Below are 24,404 nucleotides of genomic sequence, written 5' to 3' on the forward strand. Positions count from 1 at the left end.
GCCATTTCTTAGAAGAATATCAGAGATTTAAACATGGATGTTATGGTGGTGCAATCCTAAAATGTACTGTACAACCCCTTACTTAAATATATGGTAATGAAAAGTGTTTTGGGTCTTGGATGAAAGCACAAACTTTCCAACCTCTCAGGACATTCCTGCTCCTTGATCCATGATTGTGATTATCTTCTGCTTTTAACTCAAATCATGTTCAGAGGTCAGCTTCCAAGTGAGAGGCATTTTGTATACTACTTCAAGACAGAATGTGCTTGGACTGACCTAGCGAAGCAGTTAGGTATGCTCCTTTGCAGGATCAAACCTCGTGTCATTATGTTATATTAAATTCTTCCTGCCTACCCCATGCAGTGAGAACTGAAGGAGTCCTGGTTTTTTGGTTTTTTTTCTTCCCCCGGGGAGTGTGGGGCAGAAGTGTGGCAGTGCTACTGTCCTTTCTGTGTAATCAACATGAATAAGTAACCTCTGGCAGGCAGCCTTTAACACAGTGTCCCTTTGTCTGGTAACTTGCTGCTCCTGTGATTGACTTAAAAGCATTTTGTAACAGAGCAGTGCTGTGCCCTTTAATACCTACTGACATCCAAATAAAATGAAGTATAATGACACTGATAGCAGATAAGTATGAAAGTTCTTGTGCAGGCAGATTTTGAATACGAAATATTTCTAACACTTTTAACAACTAATGTGTCAGTGTGCTCTCTGTTGGGAAAATCATTTCTTTCCCCAGTCACTGTTCTTATAAAATCACTTTACAATTTCACTTCTCTTATCAGTAACCATGTCCTTTCCTTGGTATCCTTTACAGCATGGGTCAAAGTCACCTCTTTCGATACATTTGAGCCCAGAGCAAAATTGCATATGTCCTCAGAAGCATTGAACTAGACCTTTGGGACTGGCACTGTTAGTTATGTCACTCAGAACATGGTGTCTGGAGATGGAATCTTCATGCAGAAATGAAGTAACTAGACTGAAAAATACATTACTTCATTTGATGTTGTAGGGAAGCCTGCTGAGAGATAGAATGGCAAAAATGTTGTTTTGTGAACTCCAAGGATTATATGATCACCAGAGTCTGACAGTATTGTCTGTCCCTTCACAGCTCTGTGCTTTTTTTCCAGTATGAGGCAGCTGCATCATGATGTGCCGGATGAATAAGCGGGCAGTAAGGGAAAAGGTAAGAAAACAATTATTTACATACAGAAATGGGAACTGAAGAGGAGCAGCAGTAATGAAATTGATGGGACAGTTTCTGTTTAGGAGCCTGGGAGACCTGAGAGCCCATTGCATTTCTATTACTGGCATCTTGGGTGATGTTAAGGCAAGTCATCCATATAACTGACGTAATGACAGACATGCTTTGGCTAGTGTTTTAGCTCTTTCAATGAGAAACTTTTGATAACAGCTAGATAGTATCATTCTCCTCCTATCTGTGCCACTAACTTTGGGGAAGTCATTTAACATTCAGATCTTGGTTGTTCACTCCTGCAAAATATGACTAATGATATTGTAGTGGCTAGGTGTGTATATAGGACATGCACAGACTGTCTACTGAGAAATGTCAGGAAAGCCCTTACCATTTGAGGAAACTGCTTTGAGAGGAAGCAGAAGAGTGCATTTCCTGATCCAAAGACCGTGCTTTGGAGACAGAGGAAGCATTCAACTAGCCTAAGCAGGAGGAGAACAGTAACTGCCTCAGTACTGTTTTCCAATAATAAATGGAAATAGTTCTTTAGCTGAGGTGAGTTCATGCTGCTGAGACCTCAGGTGTAGCAGCAAAATTTGATTGCATTTTGTATCTAACTTGTTTATCACGAAAGCTTGGACTATACTATAGTATTTGCAAGCGCTGCCTTTGCTAAATGCTGTCCTAACCAATCTGTCTGTAGATTTGAAATACCCCAAGTGCTGACATATAAACTTGCCTTGTATATTCTGTTTGCCAATTTGTCTTTCTGCATCAGAAAGCATGATACAACATTGGGTAGTTTGACTTGTCTGCACAAATTGAGAATTGATTCCAAGCTGCCCAGTACTGCAGCCAAATCAAGCATTTACAGCTCTGCTCAACTTGAGTTATTTTTTTGTGGCAGATAGGGGAGTACACAAACACAATTAACTAGGCTGTTCAAGTGAGATTTCCAGCTCCCTTCTGAAAAGTCAAATTTCTGTTTGCAGCTACAATTTAACAGCTAAGTTCTTTCACCCAGTGTAACGACCTAAAAAGCTCATAATTTCCAGAGTTGTTTTTAGATGTTATGGGGATTTTCTGTTATAATTCTCTCAAACATGTGAAGTTTGCCATTTACTATTCTGAATGACATCCCTTTTCATCTCTTCTTTTTGCATTGGAATAAATAACAAAAGCTGATCCATCACTGAGATACCATCACAGTCATTTTTTTCCATAGCTGCCAGCAAGGCTGCCTTCTGCCAATAGCAAAATTTATGGGAGATATCCCTCACCATGCCAGTCATCTTCCCTTAGCTAGCTCTATCTAGAAGTCTTTCTTTTTCATTCTCTGCCCTCCGAAGTCTAGAGTGGATTCTGTCTTTCTCTGAAAATACTGTAAAGCTTGTCTCCTAGATCTTTTGTTGTTAAGCATTTTCCTTACTAAATATGAATAAATTGCCTAGTTTTTACATGTGCCAGTATCTTACACTTCAGTGGTATACATCTTGAGTTATTCTATAGAGTTCATTAACAGAATGATCATTCAGTAAGTACATCTTATCTTAAAGACAGTGGAAGTTACAACCTTTTGCATTTTTTTGTCTTGTCACAGCTTAGCAAACATGAGAAGCAAATCCCTCATTTCTGAAAGAAAATATTTTTGAATGGTAGGAGAAACGTAGCCAGAAAAAGACATTGCTTTGACTTTCTAGTGAGGTGTCCCAATGGCTTTAAAATATAAGCATATGTAGGTCTTGCAGTCTTACTATTCAGTTTTCATTCCTCTTATACCTCATTTGATGTTTTAAAAATTAGATAGCCAGAAAGTTACTGGGTTTTTAATAACTTCTGGCTAAGGGACAGAAGCATGGATAGTATTTCCATAGTCTATCTTCTGTCCTGGGTGATTGCCTATGTTTGGAGCCTGGACTCTGCGTGTTCTCTCTGTAGCCAGTGGTAAGAGAAGTGTCTCCAGAAAGCAATCCAATCACCTTGATGAAGTCTAACATAGATGCTCATAGTTGCCCTCTTAAGGCAATTGTCACTCTGAGTATTGATTTTATGGAGAGCCTACAGAGCTTAGATGTCTATTGTAAGCATCTAATTTACCTTCTTTATGCAAAACATCTGAACACAGCCCTAACCTGTGAAAACAGGATGACAGCATGAAACAGAGAACTGAGGTGGCACCAGCTTGTGCTAGTGCTGGCCAGCAGTGGGCTAGCTGAATTCTTCGTATTTTGGAATGAAAGGAAGGCTGGCCTAGCAGCTTGGTTTTCTGTTCTTGCTTCTGCACTCTAATCACTGTACTCTAGTTCATTAATGCATTCTGTCTTATTCTGGCTATGCCTTCCCCTATGGCTTCAAATATCTCTCATCTATATAGCTAAAAAAAAAAAAAAAAAAAAAAAAAAAAAAAAAAAAAAAAAAAGTTTTATTTCTATCAAGGATCTAATTTTGGGTGAAGGACTTTGTTTCTGTATTTTTTCCTTTTTAAAAAATATTTTTAGTTTTAAGAATTGAAGAAGTGATTAAAAACAGAAGAACAGAAGCTTAAAGACTCCTTTTGGTGGTAGCACAGCATCTCTCCAGCAAAATGAAACATGCTCTCAGAGTGGCAGAGGTTAGACATACACTGTGCCCCGTGGAACTGAGACAGATTTTACTCTAGCCCCTGCATCAAGTCCTGTATTGGCTGATGTGGCCTTCAAAGATAGTTATCTGTAGGAAACACTAAACTTAGGGGCATGGATGAAATATTGGTCATCTGAATATAGCCTAGATTCTTTCTGCATCAGTGTAAGATATGGATAGTAACACCACCTTGCTTTGCAGGAGAATTATGCTGAGAATTATTTTAGTTTGTTAAAAGCTCGGATATTCTGTCCTGGAAGATGTATGAGGACAGTAGATAGAAGGAGTGAAAAAAACTTCTCCATATTTCTTCTGTAAATCATTTCTGAGACTGGCAGTCTGTAACCTTTCAGCAGTGTTTAAATTCACTCTCTTGAAAAGCATAGCATCTTGCTTTCTGTGGTACTGTTTGCTATTTCCCAGTTTGAAATCAACTAGTAGAACCCCAGAGGGTTTCTCAAACAGTTGACCATTAAACAGTAAGGAACAAAGATCAATTGAAAACACATTTAGATTTAAGCTTCCTGGCCTGCTTTTAATTTCTTCAAATTAGCATTGGGAGTTATTACTGTGGTCAGTCTGGCCTTTTATTTGTTCTATGGTTTATTCATATAAACAATCAACTTCAGGGATGCCCAATTACTTTCTGTTTTTTTTTTTTTTTTTATATATAATTATCTTCTAAATATTCCCAAATTTATCAAAGATTTATAGTCTTAAATGAAGAAAACATGTTAAATAGAAACATGTTATTTGAAACAGAACTATCTGAGTCTACAGGGAGTTTGCAACTCACTTTGCAAGCAGAATTTGGGTCATGGCACTTTAAAACTTCAATAGCTTTCTTGAGTCTGGGGTCTGGATTTGTGGCAGCCTGGAGTATTGTTTCTGTTCAGATGGAGCTGTACAGACACAAAAGGATATATAGGTCCAAAGAGTTTGCAGTTCAGATAGAAATTGGGAATAGTCAGCTGTTTGGCTGAGCTTACTTATGCCTTTAGGGGACAGGAGGGGAATCCTGAATGTAGTTTGTAGCAACCTCTGCACATTAAAATGATTGAAGCACCTGCAGTTCTGTCCATGGATGTTCTGAGTCCTGAACCTCCTGTCTAAGGTGCCATGCTACTCTATTGCCACCAAAAGCATGATGCCAGACACATTGTTTAGTTGCAAATCTTGCAATAATTGCTGGTTTTGGCTTTGGTTTTGTTTCTTTTATTTTTTTTAAGACACACTACTGTAGTCCTAAAGTAAGTGATAATATCAGCTTTTAGAATTTTGTATTGTGTTTTTAATTCTCAGTGTTACAAAAGAAAATTATGACTGTAGGAATAATGTATCAAGCAAATACTGTTTTGTCAATATGCAAAACCTTTCACCTACTTTCACAGTTTTGGGGATTGTTAGAAAAGATATTTGAGCATTGAAAGCTGATGGCAATGTAGCGTCACTGTCAAGAAGAAAATAAGAATTACACATGTATGTTTGTGTTATATATGTTAGAAAAAATACATTGACAAATACATTGCAATGTAGACACACTCAAAATAGTTTAGATATGAGAAGCCCTAAGGCCATGTTAGTACAGCAGCCTCCCTGGACTAATACACCCTTCACAGGGGGGCCACTGAATTTCTGTGCTCAGTCAGCTATATGATTTCCCATACCTAAGCTAACTTGCTCAGGTACCTCAGCTATCACTGTATGGCTATGTAAGTAATGCAGGCATATAACTTCACAGACGGACAAGCACACAGGAACAATCAACATCCCCAGAAGAGATCCCAGGCTCTGAGTCAGTATGCTAAATCTTTTTAAGGGAATAGTGTTAGTGATAGCTTCAGTATACAACAGGGTATTCATTATGAATAATGGTAGCCCAGAGCCAGCTAATTCTATTTGCAGAGTGGTTTCCCTAAAAAGCAGATGTTGGATAGATGGTAGTCAAATGATCAGTCATGTCACCACCTACAGCACGTCCAAGGGTTGTGGGGAAAAAGATAGTGTGTGGAACATCTCAGTTTTGTGGGAGCTTTGTACATTTTTACAGGTATAAAAAGGCTCACAAAGATATTATGTTGTTGGTTAAGAATTGTAGAGCTGTGATGGTTGGCTATGGCAAGTTAGCAAAGCTTCACCTTGATGTGCTTGTTACTCTTGTGTGACTGTAAATCATATAACAGAACTCTCCAAATGTGATGAGATTGCATGCTAGCCAGAGGTTTGCAGAAGCCTTTTTTAGGCTGGAACACTTCTTGCTTCTCTTTTTATTCCTCTTCCTTGAAGACTTTTTAATGCTTTTTTTCAGTCTATTTTCTTATGGAAGTTCTCTATATGCTGTTTTGTTGCATGTCAATAGCACTGGAAGAGTATCCTTTCAACTGAAAACTAGTTCAACATTCAGTCACAACTGAGGTATTCAAAGCAAATACGACTGCCTGCATAGATAGTGACTTGTAGCATAGTCCAGTATTTAAGAGGGCTTATGTAAGGTAGTGTTCAGTCTTTATCATCTTTGTTCAGCATGGGAACTAGATTGTATTTCCTGTGTAATAGCAAGCCTTTCCCAAGACCTAATTCTGACCATGGGTTCATAACAGATTTTAATGCATCTTAATTTTTGCTAAATCCGTTCATTTTGCCAGCTGAACTCAAGTTAGAAGACACATGCTATGCAAATAGAACATGGTACTTAATTGTATTAAGTGGTATGTCCAGTTTGTGTCACCACAGGAGAAGCTTCTTCTGGGTCTTGGGTATAACTTTTGCAAAGGCTCAAGACTGCTCTATTAAAATGAAATCTTTGGTTTCCATTGCCCTTTAATCAAACACAAACCAGAGCTTCCAGGGATTGTAAAGGATTGTAAAGGATTGTAATAATGTCTCAAGTTGAATTTGGCTCTTTTGCAGCCCATCAAAAGAAGTTGTCCTTGACAAAAACAGTATTTTAAATATCTGCTCACAAGCACTGGAGCCAAAAGGTTGCTATTTCATTTGGCAAAATACCTTCCCAAGAACAAGACTAAGATCTGAAGCTGAGCCAAAATAAGCTCTAACAGATGCTTAGCCTAGAAAGCACTAGACTGAATGGCTAAAATTGTTGATAGAGTGTACAGGAAAAGGGAAGGACAGCTAGCTAGTTCTGCTTCTGAGTTACTGTGTGGGCAAGCTGCATCCCCTATGTCCTAGCGCTCTGCCAACCAGAGGACCTATTTCATCTGTCTGCCACCTCACTTCAGCTTCTGGGGCTTAATCCATTTCTGACTGTGAGTACTGCTGTAGTTAACAATAGACCTTCATAATAGCTGAGGAGGCTAATCTTGTTCTTTCCTAATGGACTCTGTTTTAGCTTGAACAGGAAAAACCCTTTGGATGAAGAGATTCTGCTGTGGCCTTCCACTCACACTTTCCATACCACATCTAATACTTGAGCTTGCAAAAAAAGAAGAGTTTCAGATCCTAGTGAGATTTGAGAATTGCAAAAGCTGTGCTCCTGTGGTGACTGAGATTGATCTAATTGCCCACACTTTCCTTTCCATTTGCTGGTTCCGGCCTTGATCTGTCCTCATGTAATGCTGTCTTTGCTCTCAGATCTGGTGACAAAGTTATTAACTTTCTTGGTGTCTTTTCTGTTAATGCAAAGAAAGGGTGTGGAACTCTGAGGCAAGGACAGAGCAGGACTGTAGTGGTGTTATAAACGATCACATCCAAATTTAGTCATAAACAAAATTTCCAATTTATTAAATAAACAAATAAAGATAAGCAAAAACAGCGCTAGACGGACCGGGAGCCCCTGCTCTACCTGGCCCGCACCGACCGGTTTTCCTCCTCAGTATTTATTCTCTCTCTTCTCATACATAATTATAACCTTTAATACATATTCATAGGATTTCCGGGAAAAGGGTGAGTTTATGGAGCTCTTTCTCGCGAATGCTCTCCTTGTTTGTTGGGGTCTTTTTTTTCCCCTCTCTGGTGGTCGTGGGATGAAGTAAACACTCTTCCTTTGCCTGTCCTTTTGGTGACCCCGAACTTCGCGAATGCATCTTACAAACAACTTATTTTTGGGCCCGGATAACTGTAAACAACACTTACAGAACCAGTTGGACCGGCCCATTAGAACACGGAGTCAGGATGGCTTTGCAAAAAACAAAGAGAGCTATTTACACATTATGTCACCCTGCCCCCTCAAACCTGCAGTTATACAAAAACAGTTCAGTCAAAAATATATATAAGAGCAATATTTTAAACTTATTTTATACTGTGCAAAACCATATGCTGAGGTAGGTGAAAATGGACTAAAAAGCCCTAACATTATTTTATAATAACACGAATCATGCAAACTTATTTCACAGTGGCCAGCAGTTGGAGTGATTCAGGTTGTTGTAAAAGTACAGCTTGATGATGCTGCTCTATGGCAGTTTCTGTGAAACTGCAGCTTAAGTACTTGGTCATTCTCCAGATCCTGGCAGCGAGAGGAGGTGAGGGCAAACAAGCTAAACAGTTTTCCTGAGGTACAGAGATGCCTGATCCATAACCAGAACTGAAGTCCTGGGTTCTTAAGTCAGACCACCAGGATATAAGTAGCTAATTGCCGGTCTTCTGGAAACAGTCAGTCGGTCTAGATCGCTTTGTTCAAGTTAAATACCAAGCATCAGTGCTTAAGGGAAAAGGTAAATAAATCCTGGTTGTGCTCCAGTAGAGGTTGGGACAGATTCTTATCTCATTGACTTTGATGCATGTCTGGAGTAAGCCTTCTATCTGGTGTAATTGATACTAGGGTGTCTTGTGAAATGAAAATTTTCTAGAGCTTGAGGTGGAGAGGAGAGCAAGTGCCAAGAATACCAACCTTGTTCATAAATCTCTAAATTCAAAGAAGCAGGTATTTGTTTGTGTATATGGCTTTATTTATTTAGACTGACTTTGACACTGCGTTTCCTCCGTAGGCAAAATTCAGAAGGAACTTTGCCTTAACTGCTCCTGTGAAGCCTGTGCCCATGGAAATACAGTATGACAGTGCTCCTCTCCATAAACTCCAGCATGGATGAATCTAAGGAACAGGTAATCTCATCCCATAACTGTAACACCTAACATCTGAAATCCAGGATCACAGTGGAGTATAGTGGTGGGAGAAAGACAGACTGCTTTAAAAAAAGTTATTTGCACTTAAAAATAGCCAGCATATGTTTTCTCAGGATCATGCTGTGCTGTGCTGTAATATATAACGAACTGAGATAACATTATAATGAACAGGAAATATCCTTTGGAAGGTGTTGGTTCACATTGATTTCAGTATCTTTTATTGGACAAAGGGAGTTCCAAAAGCACTAACTTGGGTTTGTCACAATCCTAGTAAATTATTATCCTGATATTATGCTAATGAGGTGGTATGAACATGGTGGTAGCAGGCAAAGCTTCTGGGAAGTTAGGACCCAGGGGAAGCCATTGAAAATCTCGACTAAGAGCATCTGACTCTCCCTAAAAGACTGACATAGTACTAAATATGTGGCAGCACTGTGTTACCATGGGTGCATCTTGAGAAAGAGCGCTGCCAGAAAAATTTTTCCCCTTATTTCCTAGGAGTCAATTTGACCAGGTCTTGAACAAGATTGCTGCACTGCAAACAGCTTGGTTTGTATGGCTTGGCTAGAGCTGCTTTTGGGGGACATGTGAGCTTTGATTTGCTCACTGGTCCAGACCTTGTGAGGTCTGGTAGAAGAGGTTTACTCCATCCTATTTAAAGAAGCCTTAGTGGGTTGCTCTAAAGAACTGGGGTATTGGCATCAGCTTCAAGTTAATGAAACCATAGCAACATGCTGTGGGATGCAGCAGTTGACAGGCTATATATTAAGAATTGTTCAGTCTCTGTGAAAGTGGGAATAAACCTCCAATACCTGATTTTAAAAAACTACAAGTTTGGCTAAGACTGTGAATTTAACAGTGAGGGGTCTAGGACATAAATAAAGTATTCAGGTTCCATCTAGTAGAAGCTGTATGTTCTTGCTTTAATGTAACTGTAAGCAACTATCTTCACAGAGAGACTAAGCATAATCTGAAACCAGTTGTCTCTGTGAGCATAGACAAAGTCACAACAAGAATGACATGCTGATCATTGGCTAGAAAATGCCATGAAATATTTCGTGGCTCAAGGAGCAGACATGTTATTCTCTGTAATAGGAAAATTAAATTTTTTTTCAGTCTGGTTTGACCTCAGATTGTTTGTTCATTCTGCTGTCAGAATTTGGTGATCTGTAAGTCCAGGACACTGTCTTTTAAATGATGCCTGTATAATTTCCTACAGTTTTTCTCTCCAGTTCATCTCTGACATTGTGGAGCACTTAAATTCAACAAAACCTAAATTGCTGAAGTTAACTTCTTTGGTATTTTTATGGGGGTTTTGAGTGCTACCCTTAAAAAGCCCTTTGCAATGCCCCAACCACTTACTGATACTCTACAAAATGAAATTACAAGCAGTGTTTATTCCTGAGCATTATTGACTTGCAGTATTTCTGGCTCATAGGAAATCTTAACTCAAGTTTATCCCAACTCAGAATAAAAACACTGCTTGCAGTAATCTGCAAATCAGAAATTTTTAGGTACTCCCTTGGAAATGGCAGTTACTGATTGAAATCACCTGTTTGCTTATTAGACAATGAAATGTTGAGCAAGGCAGAACAGCGGATTAGAATCTGAAAGCTTTGAGGTTTCCAGACAGAGCTTCTGTTTTGGGAGGAGGAGTACTGGAAACCCAGAAAGTCTGTGCTTTGCCTCCAGTATCTTTAGGCTCTAGGTTACCTTGGAAAAGAAGCCTAAAAGCCCTTACTGTCTGTAGTCCTGGTATAGTGGACCAGATTACTAGACTAGTAATCAGAGTAGGTAGGGCTTGAACAAATTTGATTTTTTTTTAATTTTTGACCAGGACTACTAGTGATGTCCTACCTGCTGTGTGGTCCTCCAGCAACTGGCAAAATGCAAGTATTGTGTATATGTAGAACTATAAACAGTGCTGTCCAAAAAGGTAGCAAAAATCTGCTGTGATTTTTTTTTTTTTCCCCCCTGCCAAATTCAGAGATCTCAGACATTTGAGGATCTTTTTTAAAATCAGATCTGTACTCCAGCTCTGCTGGTGCTTTTTGTGTCCTGTATGTGTTTTTACTTGAAGAGGTGCTTGGGTTTCTCAGTCCTGAGATTGGGTTGAAATTCAGTACAGACAAGTACACTGTCAGCTAGAGAAGAGTTAAATACAACAATGCCCCTGACTTGGGATGCATGCTTGTATCAGGGATCTATGATCCTGTTCTACTCTCTGATTTTGGTGTTTGGATTGGTACTGAGGAGGTTGAGGACACTGATGCATAAACAAATATAAGGGTTGCTTTGGTATTGCAGTTCATAGCAAGGCAGGGTGTGCTTACAAAGTCTAGTGTGACACAAATTAAACCAATTTGTTTCTCAGTTAAAGAGAAACTAATAACAAATGTGCCTATAAACATTTTTTCTGATTATGCAATTTTTGGCTGTATGTGGGAGATACCTACATAAAGTTAGCTATCATGAATAGGTAGTGAGGTCCTTAGTGCACTAGCAGCTGATGTTAGTCCAACCGATAGCAGAGTTTCAACTGCTTTTGGTTGATCTAAGACTTGCCCCTTGTATGAAAATTAGTTGTGCTTGGAAGTCCCCAAAACCTTACTTCTGAAGTATCTTGTTCCAATATTAGGATTTTTGGAGGCCTAGGCTTACTCATCTGAATCTTCAAAACATTGATCAGGCTCTTCAAAGTGTTCCTTGAGCACTAACTTTGTCAAAGTTCTCCATGTAAAAGTCAAAGTTCTCCATGTAAAATTGCAAGTGTGTTTTCATGAAAAGCTATCATACATCCACCTGGCTATGTGAATACAACACCAGGGTGAGTCAACTGGTGGCATTGCATGGAAGAAAAAAGCTATTCCTTATTTAGGAGGAACTTATCTTGAGATTTCTGGCACTTTTTTTTTTTTTTTTTTTTTTTTTTTTTTTTTTTTTTTTTAATGGCACTGTTTGTGTTGCATCCTCTGTTTTAGCTGACATTTTATGTTTTCAGTTTTGCTGATGGACTTCAGTGGTATTTCTGTCCTACAGGGATCAATTAAAGAGTTCACTTTCCTTTATATTGTAAGTAAACAGCTTCATGTGGTGGGACTTTAAGTCACTAATAGTTGTAGCAGGAAGATAATGAAGGTTATTTATCAGCTGTCCAGCTGCCTGTCCATGTGACTGAAATGGACAGCAGTTGACGGCTTTGTATTATAGTCATTTTGGGAACTTTATTTGGGCAAGTGACCTTCTTTGTGATTCCTTGCATCTGACAACTGTGTGCAGAGCAAACAAGTGAATAGAAACTACCACATTTGGTTGGTTTGGGTTTGCAGGCCAACACTCTTATCTCCAGTAATACATACTTGCAATTCCTTCTTGGCCATTGAAAGGGATGGGAAGATACTCTGCACCATGAAGATGTCTTCCCAAAGGAGTAAAAAAAATGTTATCTACAGTGCCAAAACTAATAGACAATAACAAGTTCCTCTGTATGTCATCTGTTGCCTTTTCAAACTGAGGGGTGCAGCTTGAGAACTGGCTCCGTGAACATCTAAAAATTGGTAGATACACCCTCAATCCAAACAGCTCTGGGTGGTTCTCCTGTGCTCAGAGGGAGGGAATCAATTCCAGGAGCACACTCCCCAATCTGTTACACAACCTGAGCATGCAGACATTCAAAGTATTTGCCATAGATGATTCTGATGTTTTAAATTCCCTAAAGAGACCAAACGTTTTGCCTCCACTTTGAAGAACTCTGGCTGCCTTCTTTATGTGTCAGGGAGGGCAATGGGAGTGGCTTCTAGTCTCTTCTGCAAAGCACTGTGGAACACCATAGTGTATGGCACTGTTGAGGTCCCCCAAGAAGAGATACTTGCAGCAGACAGTGGCAAGGCAGAGCTGGCAGATGTAATAATGAGCCAGAAGCACTGAGAGGTTTGATCTGCAGCACATGAAGAACTTATAAACTGTGCTTTATGTGTGTTAACAGGCTAAGCTGTTTATCCACATTTTGTGTGGCTTGTTTTCAGCTACAGCAGGCACTATTAGAAATATTTAGACAGCTCTTCATCACCAGCTCATTGGGCCTCAGTTTTGTTGAGACGGTTTTTGACACTAATAAAAGTCAATACATGAGGGCATGTACACCACAGAACACAGCTATGACAGTAGAAGGGTAGGATGTTGCTGTCTGTCAACTTTTTATGTACAATGCCATTGATTTGAAGATGGCTACTGTAATTTTGCTTCCTAGTAGGCCATTTCTCTTCTTAGGATGGAGAAGGGACAAAAGGGTTTCCTGGAGAGCTGGGGTCTAGGATCAAGCTGGGAACTGGAAGAAGTGTGCCCAATCTAATGGATAACTGAGGTAGAAGTGGTAATGCTAGTGTTAAGACATCAAAATGAAGCATTCTTGGGATTTGTCTGTGAAAGGTCTGAATAAATCTGGTGAGAAAGCTTTCTTTTTTTGTTTCAGTGGAGACCCAGGTGCTGAGGAAAAAGCAAGAGTAAGAAAAGAGATGAAAGAACTTGTAACCAAGGTTGCTTGTGTCAGATTCTTGATGAACAGCAAGGTTCAGTTTCCATTGCTGTTGGGAATCTTTTAACAGCAAGAAAACAAATCTGTGAAGAAGGAAACATACAAAGTTACAAGATGGAGGTATGTGAGAATCCTTGACATAGCTAAGGATTGCAAAATTGGTCTTAGTGTATCTATTTGCTAAATCCTCTATTAGGATTCTTGCTGATCCTCAGCCTCTGTCAAACCATTTCTGTATGCAGGAAAGCGTTGTGTTTACAGCTCTTTGAAGAATTATCTTAATTTTCCTGCAGACTTGTAAACCAGCTGTTTATTTCCTTCAGTCTTAATCTTATGCTTACAAGAAAAAGTGTTTGGAGCTTGAAGTTAGGCTGAATTGTCTTCTCATTCCTTCAAATTATGCTCACAGAAGCTAGTTCTGATGCTTGTTGCTAGTTAACTGTGGTATCCTAACTGCTGAGTTTGTCTTGTTATCTCTTGTTGGACTGGAGAAGGGAAGGGTTAGGCAAAATAGTTTGAACAGTTGTGTTGGTTTAAATATTTATAGCTAACCAGCAACTTCTTGTGATTGGGTTGTAACTGTGTGGTTTTATTTGCTTCCATAAAATACGACAAATGCTTTCTTCTTCCCATCATATATAAAATTATATGCTCTTTAGGGTAGTGACTTTTCAGTTCATAAGGCTCAGAGGACCCCTTGTGACCCTTAAGCACACCTATACTGTCACCAATAAAATGATCTTAAGTCTTCAGCCATTGGTTCATTATCCAAGCCAAGCAGCATGGGCAGAGTTGACACTTGCAAGGACCATATCCTAAATAAGCTCTTGGTGTAAACCAAAGAACTATTTCACGCTATTCTTGACATCAGCTAAATACTAGTATGGTGTTTCGGGAGGGGGTTGGGTTGGTGGGTTTTTTTTTCAACCAATCATTTTTGAAGCTGGGTAGAAGGATGTTTTCTCTATTGTGTGCCTCTTGACTGAGTATCTTGCATAAGCAAGTAAAAAAAAAAAAAAAAAGAGACTCTTATCTAGTTCAGAAGTACTGTTTTGGAAATGCAGTTTCTACTGGCATAAATTAATGGGCTTCCAAAAAATAACTATTGCATAGAATATACAGTTCTGTTTTGACATTGCATATATCTAGCACTATATGTTTATCTAAAAGATAACTTATGAAATTAAAGTAGCTTAATATCATCTCCAGCTGAAAAAACACAGCTTTTATACAGCAGAGCCCTTGGGAAGTTTAGATTTGTGTTTTTTGGATCAAATTACTTTTCCAGGTTGGAGACCACTTTGGAATTTTGGATCCTCTTTGTTGAGTTTAACATGATCAAAAAAGAAAATTTGGCATGTAGGTTCCCTGTGTCTACTGGTTCAGAATTTATTGGTCGGAGTTCTTCTAAGAATCATTTCATTATAAATTCTGGAAAATAATCTGATGTTAATAGAATATTATGCAATGAGAATACACATGGGTAATTCTGTATTAGACCCCTATGTGTCCTCAGAGGTGAATTTCTAGGCAATTGTCTGTGTGCTAAAGCAACTGACTGGAGAGGAAATTGGGTGTTTCTGTCATGATACCTGTCTGAAGGAGGTCTGAGTCAGTTTTGGTGGGATTTGGAATATCTTCAGTAAAAATACCAGTAGTCACTGCAAAGATGCTTGGGCATGCTGACAGGAACTGCACAGTTAGGTGTGTACTGTTGAGCACAAAATTCTTCAGAAAATCAAAGCAACAACCATAGAATTGAAAACCACTGTATAAATGCACTGTGGAAGACACAAGGCTATAAACTTAGTATCTAGTCCTTCCCTTCATTCCTCATTTAATCTTCCCTTAGGGTGAATACCAGTAAAGTTCAGTTTAAGTCATTAGTCTGAAATTTGTCCAAAGTACTTGAATATTTGATCAGTAAATATAGGTCACCTAGAAGATAGAGAAGATGGTTTGTGATGGGCAAATGAGAGATCATACTGTGTAATATGCAGTTCATGATATTTGAGGTTGACCTTTGGTTTTTGGCACTGCAGAATATTTTCCAAAATAGGCACAAACCAGTAAGTTCCAATTCAAGAGCTCTCTGTGCTATGAATCCATTCTCAGCAAGGGTTCAGATTTAAAGCATCCAGCTTTAATTTGTATTGAAATGCAGCTTCTTATTCTTTTCACATAAAGAGTTGTGTTATTCTCTTGTAGTGGATTAAAATGACTTGGAAAGAATGCTTTTTATTTTTATTTTTTTAGAGTTCTGAAGTTCATTGCTAAGTTGATAAATTGTCTTTTTCATTCCTCCCCAATCACCATCTCATTTTTCCCCCCACAGATATTCAGGCTTTATTTTAATCATTATTTGTCTAAAACCTATGTAGTTATGACCCTGGAAGAAATAAATAAAACTGATTACTTTACACTGCCAAACTCTGTAGTAATTCTTTCTCCCATCCCAGTTAAGATTAAAACATGCAACGCAGTGGCAATAAGGAACATCTTGCATCTTTGAGAATTACAGAATAGCATTTTGGTACACTGGCTTACAGGAGGACCAGGAGGTAACTTTGATGGAATAACTGAAAACCAGTGGGGCCAGATATCCACTTGGTGGCAACCTCTCTGTTTCTGATGAAGTTTATAAGGTTTTGAAAGCTACATTTGCAGAAAAGGTAATGTATGTCCAGATAGGCAATAGTTTGATGCTTCCTACCACATGGAAGACTTGTGCACAGACTACTTCCATGAGATAATATACAAGCAGAAAGAAGATGGCTTTCAGTTTTTATTCACCTTTTAAAAGCATCCACTACCTTTTAGCTCAAGGGAAATGTATGTGAAAACTTTCAGAAAATAAGGAAAGCTTTGTTGTTAGTAGAAGAAATTGGAGGACAACAGCTAAGAGAACTCTCCCCTGTTAGCCAGTTTCAGTCTGACTATTCCCTACATGTGTTTAGTCCTTGTCCCTGTCTTTTTTGCCCCACAGATGCGGAGGACAGCATGACATAAATGCCAATCTGAACACATAGTTCACACGTAATGTTCTTGTAAATGTCATGTCCATTAACCACTGCATAATGGGAGTTTTGATCCAGGGCTGGAGACTATAGCTGACTTTAAAAAAAATCCTATCTTTTGATGGCTGGTAGTTAGTGTTAAATGATGGCAATGGTGCTCACCTGCTTGTCAGAAAAAATTAATCCATGCTGTGGACTCCTACCAAATGTAAATGGAGAACATCTAGCTTGGTTCATATGATCCATGTTTGCTGTATAAACTGTGAAGACTGATTATTGTTAGAGAAATGATGGGTGTAGCAATTACCCCCAAACAGACTCTGTTAATCAAACAACAGTTTTCTCCCCAAAAAGGCACTTAATGAGCAAATGAAAGTTAGCAAGTTTGAAGTTGCAGGACCACTTTACCATTTACGGCAAATGCTTCTTACTAGCAGAAAGAAGCTTCTACAGCAGTATCAAATTTTGTTGCTGGTGTCATGAATGACGTTGAGTAAACTGGCCATGACAAGCAAAACCTCAGTAGGCAACATGCTTTGTGAGCTTGTGTTTGTTTCTGTATTGCTCCATCGTTCACATTATGCAATGGACAGTGTAGAAAACTGCCTAGGGTCATCAGAACCTGATGACCTTCCTCCTGTGGCTCCATCTCTGCTATTTGCTTCTTTTTGTAACTAACTGGTTTATTCTGGTAGCACAGCGCATTACAGGGCACAAACCCAGAAGGTTCTCTGCTGCTTCCTGGAAACCTAATAGTCTATACTCTTAACTTTTTAGTGTTTGATTCCTTCTTTTCCACACAGACTTTTCTAAACCGTTAGTTCATTTGCATTCTGCCAGAAGAAGATATGTTCCTCCAGGCAGTTGATAGAATAATCTGTAAGTATTGTGGTTTTAGCTAGTATACCAGAAGTGCTGGCTCGGGCCAGGTTGCTCAGATGGGCATTCCTGTGACTGTAGAGCAGTCTCAAGGGCATAATAAGAGCAGCAGTTATAACAAAAGGCAAAGGGCAGTAGCTAGAAATCTAGAAGTGTCTCCTCCCCATAGATTTTTTAAGGTAGTGCCAATGCAGAGAATAAGAGATTCCCATTTCTCATGAGCAGGCCCGCTGTGAAGAAGTTTATCTAGGATAGTTGGTAGTTGCATGAGTTGAGAAAGATCTTAAGTTGCCCAAATTCACAATGTGAGTGAAAGACATACGACAGAAGTAGCTTAAGTTGTAATTTGTTCTTGCCTTTCCTTCTAATTTCTTTTACCTTTAAGCTTCCCCTTATCAAACATCCCAAGATGGCAGCTGGAAAGGAATGAGAAGAAAATATAGAAATAAAAGCTATGCATCGGATGCTGAATAGCATTGCCTTACTGATATCTATGCTCGCTTAGCATAGTCTGAAGTTTTGAAGGGGGCTGTGTTCTGTGTAGGTTTTGGGGGTTTTTTTATGTCACACCTTACATAACATTGCACATAATACATAATATTATTCATGTTCTACAGTTTAAAGAAACTCTGGTAGAGTGATGACTCTATTTGTGAGCTACAGGGATCCTAAAAATGTGTTTTTTTCTATTTAACACTTTCCAGAAATCTGTTGAATTCTATTAGAAAAACTCATACCATTTGAAGGATTTTTTATCTCCCTCTCTTTCCCTTTTAGCTGGGACTATCGAGAACACTTAGTACAGCTAGTTACTGATACTCAGAATCTACTCCCGTTCTCAGAAATGATGCTTCCAAACTTGTTATGCAGCATGAATTCCAACTTGCTCGTGAGCATAAAATTGCCTGGTTCCTCTATAGCAGAGAAGACCTTTTGTTTAGTGATTTCTACTGTTACTGGGTTCTCAAGTATTTTTCAGATTGAGGAGAGTCTCTACAGAGCCTTAAACTGCCAGATTTATTTTTCATTCAAGGATCAAATGCTTGTCCTCAATGGGTAGTTGTATGTAGAGAAGGAAATTGAGAGGGAGAGGAGGGGAAATATCAACTGAAAATATTTGCTGTGAATTAAACATCCAAAATTATACCAAGACTAAATAATCAACTGTCCATTTTAAATTATAAATGCTATTATTTTTCTAATGCAGTTGATCAGGTAGTGAACAGCATTCATTGTCTTGCGAAGTTTGCTGGCAACTGCAGAATAATATCACAGTATAAAAGCACAAATTAGTAGTTGGCACAACAAAGTTGATTTGCAAATTGTATAGCTCTTTTGTAAAGCTATATGAGGAATCCTTTTCCCACCCCTCAGTTCTGAAGAACATTTTTTCCATTTTTGCAGTGTGACTTAAGTTCTTAGGTTTTGGTATTTAAAGGATGGGTGCTGCGTGCAAAAATCTGAGCATAGAAATATTGGTTTTGGAAGGATATTGTAGTTGGAAATGTAGTTGGAGAGGCACTGAACTAAAAGGGCTATGGCAGACTAGGAAGGAACAAAAGTACTGAACCTTGGATTTATTAATGTAGTTTCGACTTCGTGAAAATAAAGCTGTCCCAGAAACTTAACTACTGTTCTGAATAGACTTCAAAACCGATCCCCACAGCTTTAATCTGGCCTCAAAAAGCCCTGTATTTTGAGGGATATATCTTATTCATATGCTAAATGGATGACTTAACTGTTCAGTAGCTTGAACTCTGCAGAAAAACACTAAGAAATACAGTTTCTGAGCATATTCTCTTCTTAGTGTGGATTTCTACCTGAAAAAGCCTTATGTTTGATCTTAACAAAACTAACTATACTAGATTCACGTATTCCTCTTATGTTTTCTGAAGACTACACTTGAAAGAATAGAAATTGTGTGGAGGTAGTAAATCATGGACATATTTGAGACTTAGCCATTGGAATGACAGGTCAGGATAATATCCCATTTTGTACTTGTGACTCATACAAAGAAATGGCATACTGTGTACCAACTCCTGAAAAGGCTCTTTAATGAGTATGTAAACAGCAGGTAGACACTGATATGTCTTAAATCTTTCAGGTGATAGTATGTCCAGGATAGGGCTTGTTGAAGGCATGGTTTTGCAATAACTCATCTGACTGGGCCAGAGTTTCTAGTTAGAGGCCTTCTGAAAACCCCTGTCTGAGTCCAGAGGCTATCACAGAGGAAGACTCTAGGGGACCTGTTGATATAATACTGACAATAAGTGGCCTAAGGAAAAGGTTGAGGGTTAAGTGATAAAACTGGAAAATGAAATTGCTTCTTCCAAAGTTGAGCTGAGCTGAGAGTCAGACTTGGAGAACATTCAGAGAAGCAGGCTTTGTGAAGGTTTTAGAATGATGGAAGTACCAAATGCTTAGTATCCAGAATAATTTCTGAATGACGGAGCCTCTTTGAAAGCACTTGACTGTGATCTCTAATTATACTTCACTTTGCAGGCTTTGAATATCTAGAAATGATGTGTGTGTGTTGTCTTCATCCCTGCTTTTCCCCCCACACCCATGGGGATCTCTTAAACGTTGTAGCTGAAGGGATGTGAGTGTTTTCCACTGCTTAAAAACATTCTTGTACATTGGATAAGGATTCTATTTGAAGCTAAGCTATTTAAGGATTAGTAAAATGATAGGCAAACTATAATTATGATACAAATACTAATTGTTGGAAAAATGGGACAAGTTCTAATTTTAAGACTGCTAAATATTCAAAACCGCTAAATATTGTTTTTTCAAGACTGAGCTTCAAATTAGCTTCACTTTTAATTTAAGCAGTCTTACAAAATCGATTACAATGTTTTGGAGTGTTCTATCTGGTGGGCTTTAATAGTTTAAAATAATTTATAGTTGAAAGCAGATAAAGACATTTGAATGCTGAGAAATAACCATAATTCCTTAAAGAGAGTACACTTGCTATAAAATATCCCTTAAAAGAGATGCAGTATCTTTTATTTTTAAAGAAACGTGCTTGTACTAGAACAACTTCTAGTGACTGACCTTGATATGGACCCAGGCCTTGATCAGCTCTGTGCATCCTTTGCTGTTCCATTCACTGTTCCATTCTACTATAACCCCTGGCATTGCTAGGAATTAGTTGGAACTTCAGCAGTTTGTTGTGAGGTGCCCATTGATGCCTATACAAGAAGAAATGAGTGGGAATGTAAGAGCAGGGACACTCTATGCACTCAATATCACAAGTACTGAGCCTGTTTGCTTCTTTTAAATTGTATTTCAATGCATTACTAAAGTTCTGTTTAAAATATTTGGGTTTTCATCTTTGTAATTAAAAGAAACAGTGTGTGGGGAAAAAAAATGTTATCCCTGCAACCCAGCAAATGGCACTTTATATCCCCAAACAAGGAATCAATTAGACTTAAATTGATAGTTTATGAGGTTTGTCAAATATGATCTGTAACATGAATTGGAATATAAACCACATGGATTAACAATTTGCCATAGAAACTTCTTCTGCAATTGGAACTGAAACTTGCTGAAGAACACAGTCCATGACATTTTGTTAGCTCTAAACCTTTACATGTAATATTCGCTGTAACAATAGCTATGTGATGTGATTTCTTTTTTTGTCCTCCTAACTTCCATTAACACTGGAAATGGGTTGTTTATGGTTAACTCTGCAGTTGCTCAAGTTGTTCTAGCTGCTAGCGTTCACTCCAAGTGTGATGACTCCAAATCCTGATGCTGCAGGTATTAGGTATGGAATAATAGGCTGCAATTATGTATTTAGTATTTGCATCCAAATGGGTTTGGCAGTTACAGGCTAACTTCAGGAATGTGCATGTACCTGCACAGTAGCAGTTATACTCCTATATATACTGTTCACTCTTTAAAAGCTATCTATAGCTGAAATCACCAGCTTCCACAACTCAGCTGCTAAACTGGATCTAGAGTGACCCTCTATGCAGTAACAATTAGCTGATTCAAATTGTGGATGGAGCATGTAGACCTTTCATTTCTGGGACAGTATTTTAAATCTTGGTGTCTTCTCACTGCTCTCACCCCTGGGTTTGTTCAGCTCAGTGCATCTGCAAAATAGACATCTATAGCTTTTGAGAGAGACTACCATTACAATATGCAGAGAGACCTATTGATGAAGTTAAAGTCCACATTTATATCCACCATCATGGTTAGGGGAATGGAAGGCTGCTCTGCTACTCTCCTGTGTTGTGTGCTGTCTGTAGTCAGGTTTTTTGTCTTCAGGGCTGTTAGTCCAATACTTCTTGTGCTAAAGTAACTTGAAATAAAGATCTGGTTAAGCTTCTAGGATATAAAACTAAAATAACTTTGAAGTGACTTAGTGCAAGAGAGAATGTCAAATCCTTGTTCAACTGAAAGTGAAGGGATATAAGACAAGAGTTTTGATCCAGCTTTTAAGTGAGCTTGAAGTAAATCAACAAATATCCTTAACTGTAACTTTGTTCAAAGTTGTTATTTTCAACAGTTTTGTCCTGGAGAAATCTGAGACTTGGCATGAAAAAAGACACCAAGAACTTTAAATTATGACTAGACAGCCAGGTCTGGCTAATCCAGATAGCTTTTAAAGCCCCTATTAAATTAATTGAAAAGCCAAATTGTTGACTTTTTAGTTTGCTTACACTTTAAGGCTTTGGATACCTAGACATCTGGATGAAGCATCCATGGAGTAGCGAGGTCTCTGTGTAGTAATGGCTAACTGAATCCCTCTTTAAGCTTTAGCCTGCTGTTTAACACATATTTACAAGTGCTCAGTGTTTTGTGCTTGACCAAACTATAATATATATACTCGTTCCTATTAATCAATGCAGAATCATATTTGAAACAGAACTGTTTTGTGCACTCTGATTCCTCAGTCAAACCAAGTTTGAATCCTCCATTTTCAGCATTTTTACAATTAGTAAGATCTAGCCTTTTGCTGCCATTTTCAATCTGTTCTTTTAGCACTGTTGTTTAGTTTAGATTTTAACTATTTATAATGACCCTCTGATGTGCATTTTGGCTGTTCTTAGCTCTTACTGGAAACTGAGACTGAAGTATTATAAAAACATAACTGGTGCATGCAGTCTTGGGTTGTGTGCCAAAATAAAGAAGGGACTGGGGGGCAGAGGGAGGTAGGAATAACTGAAAGAGGTCATGTTCTCAAAATAAGTGGCTGCAACTTGGCATCACTTTGGAAATTGCATCTGTTTATGCTAGTGAATAATTTGGCATAAAGTAGTTGCCAGTTCTCTTCAATCTAGAATTTAGTTCTCTAGCCCTTCTGAATATCATTTGGAATTCTAGTCTTGACCCCATGAGTCTTGTTTCCTTTATTTCTCTAAAGATGATGGAATAATAAGGTTGGCTGGCTAGGTCAGAAGATTGGAAAATTATTTATGCATTTAATGGGGGTAAAATCCTAAAGACTCCTAAAGTGAATGCAGTTATAGCAAGATCCTTTCATAAAGATTTTGTAAAAGAATAGTAGTGCTAAAAAAACCATTAGAGCTGTAGTTAGTGGACTGATTTATCAGTCTCTTTTGAGGCCATATGTACTGGGTCTGGCTGAACTGGAATTAGTTTTCCCCTACAGCAGCCCTCACGGTGCTGTGTTTTATGTCGGGAGCTGGCAGGGTGTTGATAGCACCCTGGTGTTGTGGCTACTGCTGAGCAGTGCTTACACAGCACCAAGGCTTTTTCTGATATTTCCCCCAGTGGGACGGGGTGGGCAAGATCTTGGGAGGGGACACAGCCAGGACAGCTGACCCAAACCGACCAAAGGGATATTCCATACCATATGACGTTTGCTCAGTATAAAGCTGGGAGAAAGGAGGAAGGGGGTGGGGTCACCCTTGGTCCTCCGAAGCAACCACTACGTGTATTGGAGCCCTGCTCCTGAGAAGGCCCAACATCGCCTGTCCATGGGAAGTAGAGACTAAATCTGTTTGCTTTTGCTTCCGCGCGCGGACTTTTGCTTTGCCTTGCTTATATTAAAACTGCTTTTGTTTCACCCACAAGGGTTAGTTTATCTTCTTTCCCCTCTTTACCCTATTGAGAAAACAAGGGGAAAAGGGGGGGGGAAGTGATAGAGCGACTTGGTGGATACCTGGCATTTAGCCAGTCAAACCATCACACCATAGTTCCACTTAGAACATGAATCCAGAAAAAAAGTGGGCTCTACTATATAAACAACTGATGCAGCTGAGCCTTTGATTCTTTATGAAGCCTTGCAGAAAATGTACAGTTTGCAGCAGTGGGACATGGACTTCTTAGTGTATGAAACTGTTGTGGTAAATACCCTTTTAGGATATTGCATCTTACTATTTTCATGGATCTGATAATCTGCATAGCAATAACAGTAAGCACTCATGCTACTAGAGTTAGCAAGTCTGGACTAGTTTCTCTTGTTGTGACAGTGCTGCTGTATTGACAGGAGAAGATTCAAAACCCTTTATTTATTTGCAGTTGGGTTTTTTTTTGTTTTTTTTTTTTTATATACTGTTCAGTTGACAGCCCAGCTAGTTACCATGCAGAAGAAAGGAATATAATTCCTTAGTGCCTAAAAGCTAGATAATTGTTTACATAATGTATTTATACTTGAATTTTTAGCAATAGTGGAGTCAGGGGTGGGGGAGGGTGTGAGGAATTATGTAACTGTAAAAGCAAATATAATTGCAGTGATATTTTATAAAAATATGAAGTAGACCAATGGAAAACTACAGATAAAATGTCAGGAAATGTACACAAAACCTGATTCTGTGGGAATCACTTTCCACAGCCCTTCGCTTTTGACAGCATGTAAAGGGGTCTCACCATCCTCAGTTGGTGTTAATTATCCCTCAGCTGAGTCAGAAGAGCTGCAATGATTACCAGCTTAGGCTCTGACACAGCCCAGTTGACTTTGAGCTTGTATTTGTGCATCTGATAATACTTCTATTGGTGTAGGATATAAACACATGCATGGCAGAAATAGGAAAATGCCACAACTTTTCTTCTGCAAGAATGAAGACTGGCAAACACCTGCAAATCATTCCCACACACTCCCCCC

At 38.7% G+C, this 24,404-nt stretch overlaps 1 long non-coding RNA gene across 1 annotated transcript; it reads left to right on the forward strand.

Moving 5' to 3' along the window:
• Nucleotides 1–1,054: 1,054 nt before the first annotated feature.
• LOC113481609 lies at nucleotides 1,055–13,544 on the forward strand. Its single transcript, XR_003398712.1, has 3 exons — nucleotides 1,055–1,186; nucleotides 8,761–8,875; nucleotides 13,368–13,544. It is a non-coding gene; the product is annotated as an uncharacterized LOC113481609 (long non-coding RNA).
• Nucleotides 13,545–24,404: the final 10,860 nt, after the last annotated feature.

The sequence above is a fragment of the Athene cunicularia genome, assembly GCF_003259725.1.
Source record: "Athene cunicularia isolate RWA chromosome 6 unlocalized genomic scaffold, athCun1 chr6_part1, whole genome shotgun sequence".
Classification (NCBI taxonomy): Eukaryota; Metazoa; Chordata; class Aves; order Strigiformes; family Strigidae; genus Athene; species Athene cunicularia.